A 15,783-nucleotide genomic window follows, 5' to 3' on the forward strand; every position below is an offset into this window, starting at 1 on the left:
AAGCTAGTGATGTGTAATTTGTCATTGCTATCAGCAGTAGATAGCAAAAAATACTGAAAATGATACCATGTTAATTAGCTGTTTGCAAAGTCAAAATAGTTTTGAAATGGAAACAAAACAGTTATTATAGCAACTAGTACAAGGATCCAAATTTATGATATATGATACAAAATAAAAATTGTTGATGTCTGCAGAGTGCATCTCTTGATACCTTTCAAGCAAACAAGAATTTTAAAAATGAAAAAGTGGCAAGATTCTTAAAGAAATACATTAGAAAAGGCTAGAAACAGAAAATATATGGTCTTGATTATTAATCCTTATACAAATATGAACTGGATAAGACTTTTTAAAATAAAAATTTGACTAAGCTTTTAAAATGTGTTTTATTTCAGAGATGCCTGGCGTATAAGGTGATCTACATTGTATATAGTTGGCAATTTTCTGCAAACTTCTCTGTTTTTTCTATGATGCATAAGGTGCCTTCACCTGACCTTCATCATTGCAAAAAGTGGAAAGTGAAAAGTTCTGAAGTGCTGAGAAACTCTAAAGTTAGTCATTGTACGAGTTGTCTGAGTCGGTGCACAAGGTTGAACAACACAAAATAAAAAGGAATGGTAAGACTGCATGGGAAAAATGCAAATATTTAGGCACTTATCTGGACACATCAGATGATATAAAGAGGAGAAAGAGACTGGCCATGGCAGCAAATGGAGTGAAATAAACAAAGCAAGAGACCAAAGTGGTTTGAACATCTAACAAGACTCCCCAAAAGAAGCAAATCAAGTCAAATCAAGTTTTGATTGAATCAAAGCAGATGACAAAAGCATTTTGACCTCTGACCTAACTGCCAAGAGAGTTGTCATTGGCTGGGATGCCAAGTTGAGTGTAATCGATGATGATTATAGTTGACGTTCATGAAATTGAAAGATTTTGAAATAAAGGGTTCACCAGTTCCCTCATTGTTTTACCAAATTAACAAATTATTAATTATCATAAGCATTTTTGGCCACACATTGTTTGGTCACAATGGCTCATGTAAGAAAAGATGCAGTTTTGATTGAAAGTTGCACTTTGGTCCATTCAACTTTCAAACAATCCAGCAAGTCTGACATACTGTAGAATACATTCTGCAAGCTTTGTAAAATTAAAATGTTCCAAACTTTGATGCAATGTTTGACATTGTGAATTGGACCATGTGTAAAATAAAACCGACCACCAATAATTTATTTTTTACCCTCAATAAAGAGAGATCTAGAGGGCGAGATGGCCGAGTGGTTAAGGCGTTGCGCTGCCGGCCGGGAGATACGATCGACGAGGGTTCGAGCCTTGGGCTTGCCTTAGGTGAAAATTCTCTTCCCTCCCAAAAAGTTCCTATATGGTCAGGAATCCTTCAATTCAGTTCAGTTATTAATTTCAGAATTTAATTGAAGAATTTCTTCTCGCCCCCATACACTGCTTATCACGTGCAGATATAGGTAGTGTATGTGCTTAATCGTGATTCGGAAGTCACGTAAAGCCGTTGGTCCTGTGTACAGGAAGAGTCAAACCCTGTGCACGTTAAGTGTCAGAGCTATTCGAAAAGAGAAGGGGGACCATCCCCGGTTCTGATATCTGCAATCAATCCTAGGTTCCAGGATCGTGCATAGCCTAGGTAAAAAAACTGTGCACGTTAAGCCCGTGCGACAATACTCAATTTGAGGTATGCACGTATATAGGAAGAAGAAGAAGAGATTACTATAATAATTTGTAGAATATTTTCAAAGTTTATGAACAACTTAAGGGAACTTAGAACATGTGAACCATTTATATGTAATGTGATCACATTAAAGAATTGTCAGCAACTCGCCACTTCATTTTATTTCCTGACATTATATTCTCATCATTGTGCTTGGATCAAGTCTTCAACAACTCTTCCTACGTTTGTACAGGAGCCAAGCGTTGTTAATCGGTGATGAATCCACAGTCCAATAGCATATAAGTGAACGCCAGGTTGCATATTACGCATTAGCACGTAAAATTCATCATGCCTGGAACTTTTGCGTAACATGGAGGTAGCAGCCAGCTAAACATTACTGCTTTGTTCTTCAGTTTTATTGCTATAATATCAACTGATTGAGTCACAATGACAAGCTGACATTCAGGGTGAAAGAATCATGTGAATTTAATGATCTTTAGCTTGTTTTCGTTGTTGAAACTATGTTTCACCATTGTTCAGCACAGATTAACAACTCGCGTTCGCCGCGTCTGTGTGGTTTACTACGAGCTAAAGCAGCCCTCGCGAAGTAAACCATGTAATGCACCCTAGCTAGGAATAAATACCAGACTCATTTCAAGTGGAGGTAATTTCAAATCATCACCATGTCACTTGGTTAAGAAGTTTTCTCTATTCCTAAACCATGTGAGTTAAGAATAACTTGAAATGACCTCCTACCTCTTCAAATGGGTCTGGTATTTATTCCTAGACATTATGAAAAAGAGATAAAGTCCATGTTTTGATTTTGTCTTGAATTTCCTGCAGAATTTAAAATTTAAGATTCAAGTCAAAAGTCAAGTAATCGACCGCTTCTTGACAAAAGGTGGATTTTCTGACTTGCTAGTGGTGGCAGCCAAAAAATGCCCTTTGATATAATTTGACATTTCAAAAGTTGCAAATTCAAATTGAATATGAGGTGTTAATATAGCCAAGTATGTTCCGATCTATTAAAGTCAGTGGCGCACATGTGCCATAGAATGATTCCTGATCATGCTGATCTTTCCATTTTGGAGGAGCATTTTGCATTGTCAAAACATATCCTTTTACATGGCAAATGATGCTGCAACTTTTTTAATCAACCCAAAAGTCATTCACCTTTTAATTTCTCAGCCATTCCGATTTCTTTTTAAACATATGTGATATCATGTTTCAACTGACAAAATTCTTCAAGTGTGGACTGTTTTAATGTGGTTGTTTTAAAAATAAAATAAATATGGTTCTAACAAAAGTTGTTAAAGAAAAGGTTTGTCTCAAAGCTGCTAGCGCATTTGTAAAATCCAGAGATTTGAAAAAATGTATAAAAAACCAAATTTTTCTAGGTTTTTCCGGAAAAATCAGACTATTTTTCTCAAAATACCATCAAAATACCGAGTAGGGAATAGTAAAAATAATAAAATAATAAAAAAGAAATCACATTTGCATTTGTTTTCAAACAACTTGTGAGCTTTGAGACAAACCTTTTTTGGCCTTATCTGAAAATATTGTTGCATTAATTACAGTTAGGCCTATTATCAACCTCAACTTCAACTACTAAAAAGATCCAACTTTAGTAGATTTTTGAGATTATCACCATAATATGTGAAAGGTTTAGAAAGAATAGTTATAATCTGTTTCATTTAGCGTGTTTATATTGAGCACCTTGCATTACCTTGCATTCACCGTCACCTGCATTTTAATTCTTTCGCCTTTATCGAGTCATTTCTACTGCGCTGTAAATGTAGGGTAACAATTCAGTACCCAGTACCCACATATTTAGGGATATTTAAATCTAATACATGATTGGTCCCTAATCACAATCCCTTAGGTCAGTATGCACAAAATAAAACCTTGTCTAATTATGGTGGTTAGTTCTGTGGAGAAGTAGTTCTGTGAGGGCGAGATGGCCGAGTGGTTAAGGCGTTGCGCTGCCGGCCGGGAGATACGATCGACGAGGGTTCGAGCCTTGGGCTTGCCTTAGGTGAAAATTCTCTTCCCTCCCAAAAAGTTCCTATATGGTCAGGAATCCTTCAATTCAGTTCAGTATTTAATTTCAGAATTTAATTGAAGAATTTCTTCTCGCCCCATACACTGCTTATCACGTGCAGATATAGGTAGTGTATGTGCTTTGTCCGTGGTTCGGAAGTCACGTAAAGCCGTTGGTCCCGTGTACAGGAAGAGTCGAACCCTGTGCACGTTAAGTGTCAGAGCTATTCGAAAAGAGAAGGGGGACCATCCCCGGTTCTGATATCTGCAATCAATCCTAGGTTCCAGGATTGTGCATAGCCTAGGTAAAAAAACTGTGCACGTTAAGCCTGTGCGACAATACTCAATTTGAGGTATGCACGTATATAGGAAGAAGAAGAAGAAGAAGTAACTTTTTGGTATTTACATACCATATTCCATATTATTTCTTGTTCATACATACATACTCACGATATAACGACGTTTCTGATTGGATTTGGGCCCTTTTTTGCTGGTCATAAATTCCGTTTATGACCAGTACGCAGGGCATAAACAAGCTGCGTGACGCAGCTTTGGAACCCAATTAACATGATCCACGATTTGCTAGTGGAGCGCAAAGAAGATGACGCATATCACGGCCGTTGACCTCATGAGCCGAGCTGCTTCCTGCAAGTAGGCCTCATTTTCTTCCAATTTATGAAGGAAAACGGTATGGAAATGTTATTTAAACTTGTAAACCCTTATTATTTTCATCTGTATTGAATTGCGAAGAATGTTAGGTATGTATGAACGGGGTTCATTCATAGGATTGAGGCTCGGCTCACGCCTCTGGCATAAACAGCAATCATGCCCTCAATCCTATAATTAAGGGCAAATACATGCAGTTTAATATCAAATGGATACAGTTTAATTTTTGGACTTGGTTAGAAGTTAAGGAGGAAAAGAAACGATTAAAGGGATCCTTCCCCAAGTCTAACCTCCATAGTTAGTTCAGGTCTAAAGTAAGACTTATTTTGTGCATACGGACATACCCTGTTCAATGGGCCTGACCGACCCAGATTTCACATTTTTTGGACTTTTTTTTATTCAAGACAGTATTTTTTTTTTGCCGAAGCAAAACAAACACACAATTTGCATGCTCACAACTACTATATTTTGTACATGTCCATTCCATAATTAAGCACTGTCAGCTATTCATTTTTTAAATTAAAGGTAAAGTTAAAATTGTAGTTTTTTTAAATCAAATAAATTGAAAGTGACATGAGTGTTTTGAATGAGTTTACATCAGTTATTTTTCAGGGTATTGTGAAAAATTGAAATATTTTGCTTGGACCTTGGAATATCCTTAGGGGCTGTGCTCATCAGGATATTTCTCGGTTCCAAAAGCAAATTTTTCACAATACCCGCAAAACAAATGATGCACAGTCATTAATATCTAACATCATTATAACATCTAATTAATGAAATATTGCTAAATAGAATGCTCATTGTTCATTGTTCAATAAACATGTATCACTTGTTGGGAGTGAAATTGTACAAAATAGTGCATACATACTGAGATGTTGATGCAGCTAATGCAGGAGTCCCGAAGGTGCATGGGCGTGCATTGAACCCATCACCATCTCCGTACAAGTGCATTTTTTTGTACCATTTCTCGAATGAGGTTGTCATAATGCACAGAAATAAATTATGCTTCAAATGCATAAGGGATCTGGAATCGGCGTTTTGTGGGACATGAGAGCACATCAGACATATCGAATTGCATTCTGAATACGAAGAATGTCTTCCTGATATCAAATAATTTTCATTTTTTTAAATTCAAGATATAATACAAATTTTATGACAAATTATTAAAATTTGATATTTTTCACATTTTTGATATATAACAGTCCTCAAAGTAAATTTTATAAATCTAATGATATATTCTTAAAGTGTATGTAGCTAGGAGGAAAAGCCGACGTTCAATTGAAAATTTTGACCTTTCATATTGAAGATTGGGGTCTTTTTCCCAAAAAGACCCCATTTTTTTTTGGTGTTTTGGGTAAAAATATCCATATCTTCAATACGAAAGGTCAAAATTTTCAATTGATCATCGGCTTTTCATCCCGCCTACATACACTTTAAGTATAAATCATCAGATTTTTAAAGTTTACTTCGAGTACTGTTAAATTTTTAATAATTTGCCATAAAATGTGTATTACATTACGAATTTAAAAAAATCAAAATTATTTGATACCAGAAGGACATTCTTCGTATTCAGAATACAATTCGATGTCTGATGTGCTCTAATGTCCCACAATAAATGCTGTCCAAACTTTCATACCCCATCCCTTAAGCAGGGGCGTAGCCAGCTTTCTTGGTCAGGGGGGGGGCAAAATAAAATTTGGGGGGCACAGACGAAAAAAATTGCAGTTGCATCATACAATACATAGAGACTGTATGTCTTTGAGCTTCCCGAAAAGGGCCTTCTTGGGATGATGTGCGCGCATAGCGCGAAAAAAAATGGTATTTTACACTATTTTTGCTCATTATGTGGGTAAAAAGGGCTTTATTGTTACAATGTGCTGGCAGTAGCCTGGAAAATTTGTGTATTTTACACTATTTTGGCCCTGAATTTTGCTAGAAAAGGGCTCCTTGCCCTTTTCTTTTCCTTTGCCCTCCTGATTTTCTCTTTCATTTTTTGTCAGAGGGGCACTTTTTCTTTCATTTTTTGTCTGCCCCCCTGCCCCCCCGCTGGCTACGCTACTGCCCTTAAGGGGAGGGGTAATTACTCTTTGGTAGATGTTTATGATGACTTTTAAGCTCCACAACTGTATATACCTGCTATAGAATTGCATTACATGAAATCATGTTTCTCCACACATTTCCAAAGCAAAGTTTTCATAACATATCCATATTTGTATGTAAATATTTCAAATATTGTTTGTGTTTATAAATGTTTTCTCTTATTTTATGTAATAAAATATTCATGTTAACTTGGCATAATATCCTATTGTGATTCTTATGTGTCGCCTCCAATTTGGAATAATATGCATTAAATGTGGATAAATATCCCATCTTTAGTGTTTGAAAAATTACAAAAATAATGCAGATTTCTAGGCTCAGTTGGCATAATTATTTAAATTTATGCATGATTGTTATATTTCTGCTCATTTATAATTAAAATTTTATGCTGATTTTTAATAATTTGCATGCCTGCATCATTCATACAGATTTCTATCACCATAATTATGTAAATGTATGCATCATATGCTTATTTATTTCTAGGCCTATAAGTATGTAAATTCATTCATGATTATGCCAATTTCTGCTCATTTTAATGGTTAGTTTGAAATTTTAGGCCGATTTTGAATAATTTTCTATCCCCACAAAAATGTAAATTTATGCACAAATAATAATAAAAAATGCGTAATTTCTGCTCATTTTAATGCTCATCTTTAATTGAAATTTTAGGCCGATTAAAAAAAATGTGTATGCGTACATCATTCATATACAGATTTCTATCCCCATAATTATGTAAATTTATGCATAATTATGCAAATTTATGCATGATTATGATAATTTCTGCTCATTTTAATGGTTAATTTAATTGAAATTTTAGGCCGATTTGGAATAATTTTGTATGAGTACACCATTCCTATGGATTTCTAGATCCATAATTATATTAATTTATGCACACTTATGCAAATTTATGCATGTTTATGCCAATCTGCTCATTTTAAATTTTAATCTAATTGAAATTTTAGGCTGATTTTTATTCATTTGTATGCGTACATCATTCATATACAAATTTCTATCCCCATACTTATGTTAAGTTATGAACAATTATGCAAATTTGTGCATGATTATGATAATTTCTGCTCATTTTAATGGTTAATTTAATTGAAATTTTAGGCTGATTTGGAATAATTTTGTATGTGTATACCATTCCTATAGATTTCTAGACCCATAATTATGTTAATTACACTTATGCAAATGTATGCATGATTATGCCAATATCTGCTCATTTTAAATTTTAATCTTATTGAAATTTTAGGCTAATTTTTATTAATTTGTATGCGTACATCATTCATATACAGATTTCTATCCCCATAATTATGTAAATTTCTGCACAAGTATGCAAATTTATGCTTGATTATGATCATTTCTGCTCATTTTAACGGTTAATTTAATTGAAATTTTAGGCTGATTTGGAATAATTTTGTATGCATACACCATTCCATTAGATTTCTAGACCCATAATTATGTTAATTTATGCACACTTATGCAAATCTATGCTGGCTTATGCCAATATCTGCTCATTTTAAATTTTAATCTCATTGAAATTTTAGGCTGATTTTTATTCATTTGTATGGGTACATCATTCATATACAGATTTCTATCCCCATAATTATGTAAATTTCTGCACAATTATGCAAATTTATGCATGATTATGATCATTTCTGCTCATTTTAATGGTTAATTTAATTGGAATTTTAGGCTGATGTGGAATAATTTTGTATGCGTACACCATTCCTATAATTTCTAGACCCATAATTATGTTAAGTTATGCACACTTATGCAAATTTATGCATGATTATGCCAATATCTGCTCATTTTAAATTTTAATCTAATTGAAATTTTAGGCTGATTTTTATTCATTTGTATGGGTACATCATTCATATACAGATTTCTATCCCCATAATTATGTAAATTTCTGCACAATTATGCAAATTTATGCATGATTATGATCATTTCTGCTCATTTTAATGGTTAATTTAATTGGAATTTTAGGCTGATGTGGAATAATTTTGTATCATACACCATTCCTATAATTTCTAGACCCATAATTATGCACACTTATGCAAATTTATGCATGATTATGCCAATATCTGCTCATTTTAAATTTTAATCTAATTGAAATTTTAGGCTGATTTTTATTCATTTGTATGGGTACATCATTTATATAGAGATTTCTATCCCCATAATTATGTAAATTTCTGCACAATTATGCAAATTTATGCATGATTATGATAATTTCTGCTCATTTTGATGGTTAATTTAATTGAAATTTTAGGCTGATTTGGAATAATTTTTGTTTGCGTACACCATTCCTATAGATTTCTAGACCCATAATTATGTTAATTTATGCATACTTATGCAAATTTATGCATGATTATGCCAATATCTGCTCATTTTAAATTTTAATCTGAAATTTTAGGCTGATTTTTATTCATTTGTATGCGTACATCATTCATATACAGATTTCTATCCCCATAATTAGCCTATGTAAATTTCTGCACAATTATGCAAATTTATGCTTGATTATGATAATGTCTGCTCATTTTAATGGTTAATTTAATTGAAACTTTAGGCTGATTTCGAATAATTTTGTATGCATATGCCTACACCATTCCTATAGATTTCTAGACCCATAATTATATTAATTTATGCACACTTATGCAAATTTTTGCATGCTTATGCCAATAATTTTAAATTTTAATCTAATTGAAATTTTAGGCTGATTTTTATTCATTTGTATGCGTACATCATTCATATACAGATTTCTATCCCCATAATTATGTTAAGTTATGAAAAATTATGCAAATTAATGCATGATTGTTATTCATTTGTATGGGTACATCATTCATATGCAGATTTCTATCCCCATAATTATGTAAATTTCTGCACAATTATGCAAATTTATGCATGATTATGATAATTTTTGCTCATTTTAATGATTAATTTAATTTAAATTTTAGGCTGATTTGGAATAATTTTGTATGCGTACACCATTCCTATAGATTTCTAGACACATAATTATGTTACTTTATGCACACTTATGCAAATTTAAGCATGATTATGCCAAAGTATACAAAAAGTCCAAAAATTAAAAAAATTGCTAGCATAGCGAGCCCAAAAATTTGATTTTTTAAAGCTTTTTTGGTCAAAAAAGGTCTAAATTTGAGGATGAAATTTCACTTTTCACAGAATTGCCCCCCTTGGAAAAAAGTCCACCTTTTCAAAATCAGCACCCCCACAAAAAATCCTGGCTACGGGCCTGTATTATGTGATCATTAATCCAACTATGCCAAAGGCAGCATTCAGGTAAAAAATTGTAGGCACATAGCTTAGTCTGTCATGTCGCTAGTCCAGCACACTGCTAGTCCGAATCTAAATGCACTGTGCCAGTCTAACATGCGCCACAGGTCCGAATATGGTCTAAATTGAAAACCACTGAACTAGTCTGAATCTAGAAAACACTTCTTCAGTCTGACACTGCCCTAGCTGGTCCATATCTGAAAAACATTACGCTAGTCTGATTCAATATTCACATTAGCAGTGTTTCCCAGATTTGGACTAGCACAGTGTTACTATTTGGACTGGTGCAGTGTTTTTCAGACAGCATTATATAATTGTCACTCAGCTTGTTCCGTCACACATTCACTTTGCCTCCCAATGCCAAAATGCGGCTTGCACGAAGGGACATGATGTGGGCATGCCCCAGTTTGTGGACTAGCGCAGTATTGGACATTAGTTTTCATTTTCGGACTAGCGCAGTGTTTTTCATTTTCAAACTGACACACCTCTGAGTATAGGACTGTTGTGTTGTCGTCTAGCGGCGTGTCGGACTAGAAACATGTTGGACTAGCAGCGTGTCAGACAATGGTCACATCTTTGTAACCAATGCGATGAACGTCATTCGTACCTAATACCTATAGATTTATATCTTCCGTTCTTCTCCAGCATGCCTCTGTGGCTCAGTTGGTTAGAGCGTCGTGCTAGTATTACGAAGGTCGCCGGTTCAAATCCAGTCGGATGCACTGGGTTTTTTTTCTTGGTTTTTTTCACCGTTCATGTGCACTGGCCTACTCTGGGGAAAGATTAAAATTTGTTCAGGTATGGTATTTGTCGCACGGATTTTGGCATTATAATACAATAAGTTGATGATGATAAATTAACAACTACTTTGTTTCAAACTTGCCTCCTTTAGCCTGGTTTGACCAGATTGTGTCATTATTATGTTTTGATGGAGCCAAGTGTGTGAAAATATTGGATCCAACACATAATAATGATAAAATTGGATGCTTTATGCCCAATATTTATTGGTCTCGCTATGAGTTATAAAATATTGGACTCGACTACGTCTCGTCCAATATTTTAAAACTCATTTAGGATGGTTTTGAAAAGGAAAACGAGGATCCGCGCGGATCTGTGATTAGGGTCTCAAAACACTCATTTTACTAAAAGAAGGGGTGTTTTTTTAATGACGATCCTCGCTTAGGGTAGTTTTTTTAATTATCCAATTATCGGCCATATTGTGGGGACATATTTATCAAGTTATTTTGGATAAAGGAATGGTTTCCGAGTCGAGTGTGTGGCCTGATCTAGGTGTGTGCGGTCATTTAATTTTAAGCTTGCCGATGAATGACACTATACCGGCACACACAATGTCTATCCTTGTTTAGAGGCAAATTTCAAAGTATTTCCTCACTTAGGGTTTCTGTTTTTATTTGAGTAAAATCCTTGTTTAGGGTTAGTTTTTATTTGAGTAAAATCTTTGTTTAGGGTTAGTTTGACATTATTTTCGACATCCTAGCTTAAGGTCATTTTTGAAAGAATTAGTTAAATAATAAAATAAATAAACATCAGGGGAATTTTGTTAGCTGTAGTACATATGATAAATAAATCCGAATCAAGAAATTAATGATTGAATAAAGTTTGGTGCTGCATGAACATGTTTCTATTTTTACGTTAATAGCTAGGGATAAATACCAGACTCATTTCAAGTCCTGGTTTGAAGTGGAGGTAATTTTAAATCATCACCATGTCACTTGGTTTATGAGTTTTCTCTATTCCTAAACCATGTGAGTTAAGAATGACTTGAAGTGACCTTCTCTTCAAATGAGTCTGATATTTATTCCTAGACATGCAAAAGAGATGAAATCCAAAAGGCCATGTTATGTCAAGAAATGGCCAATTTCTTGACTTTTACTTGATTTTGTCTTGAATTTCCTGCAAAATTTAAAGGGGCATTTTGTGATCCACAGCCTCATCCCTCCACTTTTCCCAAAAAAAGTTGAGATTTTTAAAACACTGGATACCTCTGGCTACATAATGTTTATGTACCAAATATTTCTTGCAGATTAAAAAATAAAAAAAAAATATCGCCAAATTTGAATTTACAACACATTGTCTATGGAGCAGTGTAATACACATAATCATGCATAACTCGCAAACCCAAATCGGAATCAACTGAAATTTTGGAAATAAGCTTTTTTCGTGGATATCTACTGAGAAATGTCATAAAAAGAGGATGCTAGGATCACGAAATCCTCAAAACATGGATTTTCTGACTTGGTAGTGGTTGATATGGACATTTCAATAGTTGTGCATTCAAATTGAATATGAGGTGTTAAAACTTGCATAGCCAGGTGTGTTCTGATCTATTCAAGTCGGTGGCGTGTGTGTGCCATAGAATGTTACCTGATCATGCTGATGTGATCTTTCCATTTTGCATTGTCAAAACGTATCCTTTTACATGGCAAATGATGCTGCAACTTTTGAATCACCCCAACTGTCATTCACGCTTTAATTTCTCAGCCATTTAGATTTCTTTTTAAACATATGTGATGTCATGTTGCAACTGACAAAATTCTTCAAGTGTGGACTGTTTTAATGTGGTTGTTTAAAAAAAAATTATGGTTCTAACAAAAGTCGTAATTTGTTATCTGAAAATATCAACTTTAGTAGATTTTTGAAATGATCACCATGATATGTAAAAGATGCAGAAAGAATTGTTATAGACGAATCCAAATCCACATATTCCTACACCTGACTAGCAGCCTTTAGTTGGGTACCCGTCGGCTACAGTGCACCCAAAATGTGAAATGATTTGGCCTTGGCGGAAATTTTAAACTGCATTTCCATCACCCGTTTTACACCTTCCGCGAAAACACAGGTAGACAAAAGAATGATTAAAGTTTACAACACATTGAACACAATAGGCCCTACAGTTCCCTTCGGCAAAACACACAACTTCTACATGGTCTATTCGCTGTTGAAGTGACATAATAATCGGATTAACTACACGCGGTATCTATGCATTGAACCATATCATTCTGCACCTGTACGATAAGTATCTTTGAAAAAAGCGGTATTGTATTCAATCTATGATTGCAGACATACACAGGTGATGAGTGCAACCTGCTTGTAGTGGGGAATTATCTCTATTGTATTATTCTATTAACCCTCCTCGTCCTTGCATCTTCTCTAGGTGTTAGGTGGCTTTTATTTGCACAATTGGGCGCTCAAAACACCAGGTTGGTGCTAGCGGCTACCCAAAGATGGCCGACCAAATCCTGACCATGACTTGGCTCGTTGGATTTGTCTATAATCTGTTTCATTTAGCATGTTTATACTGAGCACCTCGCATTACCACGCTTTCAACTTCACCTGCATTTTAATCCTCAAACCTTCATCAGGTTTCTACTGCACTGTACATGCAGGGTAACAATTCAGTACCTACATATTTAAGAATATTTAAATCTACATGATTGGTCCCTAATCACAATCCCTTGGGTCAGTATGCACAAAATAACATAGACCTGCAACCTTGGCGGAAATTCGTTGCCACACCTGCACGTTTTGGTGTTAAAAGCACGCAATCGGAGCCAAATATGCGATAGTTCCGTATTATTTTGTATAATAATTGCAAATGTACATTCAACTTACACTCTCCCCTTCCCCACCCCCCCCCCCCCACCCCCATTTTTCAATGTTGGGAGACTGTAATGTAGAAATTATGACGATGTTGTCCAAATCGATATTGCAATAGGGGAGCGGGGAAGGATGTTGGCCAATTAACGCTCAGGTGTGGCAACATTTTCCGCCAAGGTTGTGGTCTAATTATGGAGGTTAGTTCTGTGGAGAAGGAACTTTTGGTACTTGCATACCTTATGCCATTGTATATCTTGGTTAAGGGCAAATACATGTAGCTTAAAATTAGCACTGGCTTCTGTGCTGTACTCTGATACCAGTATGATGATTTTCCAACTGTACTCGCTACACTAGGTGCTCGCTCCGCTCGCAATTCAAGAGGCGTCACGGTTTGTGGAACGGGGCTAGTTCTACTTAAAATCAAATGGTTACATGCAGTTTAATTTTTGGACTTAAAAATGATTAAAAATTGATATTTTTGATATTTAACAGTACTCGAAGCAAACTTTATAAATCTGATGATTTATACTTAAATTGTATGTAGGTGGGATGAAAAGCCGACGATCAATTGAAAATTTTGACCTTTCATATTTGAAGATATGGATTTTTTTCCCAAAGCACCAAAAAAATTGGGTCTTTTGGGGGAAAAATCCATATCTTCAATTTCAATTCGATATGTCTGATGTGCTCTCATGTCCCACAAAAAATACTGTCGAAATGCACAAAACACTCATTCCAGATCCCTTCATGTCCCACAAAAAATACTGTCGAAATGCACAAAACACTCAAAGACCTTAATTTTTTTTGGTGTTTTGGGAAAAAATCCATATCTTTAATCTGAAAGGTCAAAATTTTCAATTGATCATCGGCTTTTCATCCCACCTACATACACTTTAAGTATAAATCATCAGATTTATAAAGTTTACTTCGAGTACTGTTAAATATCAAAAATATCGATTTTTAATCATTTGCCATAAAATGTGTATTACATTGTGAATTTCAAAAAATCAAAATTATTTGATATCAGAAGGACATTCTTTGTATTCAGAATGCAATTTGACATGTCTTAGTCTGAAGGTAATTTGGTAATTCCAAATCGTTCCTCACCGAATTCTCCTCACTACTTGAGTGTGTTCTATCCTTGCCTGAAGAGATTGTGATCTCAGGTGATTTTAACTACCATGTGGACGTTGTTGACGATAGAGACGCGTGTGCCTTCAAAGATCTTATTGATGAAGCTGGACTCCAACAACATGTCTCCGGCCCAACACACCGCTCAGGACATACTCTCGACCTCATTCTTTCGCTTAAAGACTCAAGTTTGATTAGTGATGTTGGTACTGTGCAAAGTTTGCCTTCTGATCACTATGCTGTGTTATGCACCCTAAACTTTGCTCGTCCTGCGGCTGTGAAACAGAGACTTCGCTATAGAAAAATACGCGAAATCGACATTGATGAATTTAGGAACGACATTGAATCATCTGAAATGTACACCCATCCTGGAACCAATGTTGACGAACTTACAAACCAGTACAACTCTATCCTTCGCGAGCTTCTTGACGCTCATGCTCCAGTCACTGAAAGATCTGTCAATGTTAGGCCAATGTGCCCATGGTACTCTGACAGTCTTCGTAGTGCAAAGAGGCACAAACGCCGTCTGGAGAGAAAGTTTCGGAAATCAAAACTTGAAGTAGACAGGCAAATCTACATCGATGCCTGCCGGTCTTATAGATATGCGTTGAACGAAGCAAAACGTATTTACCATAATGACAGAATAACTGGAAGCAACTGCAAACAGCTGTTTAGAATTGTCGACTCGCTCACCAACCCGAACAAGGACCGCGTTCTTCCGAATTCCAAATCTCCTGCTCACCTCGCAAATGAGTTCGCTGACTACTTTGACAGTAAGATTCAGAAAATCCGTGAAAACCTGAACTCGAGTTGCCACACTGAGCTTTCTGTTACTCTCGTTGATGATTGTTCCAGTTGTTTTGACGAGTTTAAAGAAATGACGGAGGATAAAGTTCGTGAGCTGATCATGCAATCTCCAGTGAAAAGTTGTTCTTCTGATCCTATACCTACCCCTCTTCTGAAGAAATGTGTGGACTCTCTAGTCCCTGCCATTACGAGGATTATAAATCTGTCCCTCACCTCTGGAGACTTACCACAGTGTTTCAAAGTTGCTAAAGTGACACCTCTAATCAAGAAAAAGTCGCTGGATAAAGACACTTACAAGAACTACCGGCCGGTCTCGCTACTCTGCTTTCTTTCCAAACTTTTGGAAAGATGTGTCATGGCTCAGTTACAGGATTATTTGACCACCCACAAACTGTACACATGCACACAATCGGCATATCGTCCCAGCCATTCCACCGAGACTGCGCTTTTGA

At 35.4% G+C, this 15,783-nt stretch overlaps 1 long non-coding RNA gene across 2 annotated transcripts in view; it reads left to right on the plus strand.

The window, feature by feature from the left end:
• LOC140140851 (uncharacterized) overlaps positions 1 to 1,730 on the plus strand; it is a 76,096-nt gene extending 74,366 nt beyond the window's left edge. For both annotated transcript variants that reach the window (XR_011857315.1, XR_011857316.1), the window contains one exon: positions 393 to 1,730. This is a non-coding gene — a long non-coding RNA (uncharacterized lncRNA). The remainder of the gene's footprint in view (positions 1 to 392) is intronic.
• Positions 1,731 to 15,783: the final 14,053 nt, after the last annotated feature.

The sequence above is a fragment of the Amphiura filiformis genome, chromosome 19, assembly GCF_039555335.1.
Source record: "Amphiura filiformis chromosome 19, Afil_fr2py, whole genome shotgun sequence".
Lineage (NCBI taxonomy): Eukaryota > Metazoa > Echinodermata > Ophiuroidea > Amphilepidida > Amphiuridae > Amphiura > Amphiura filiformis.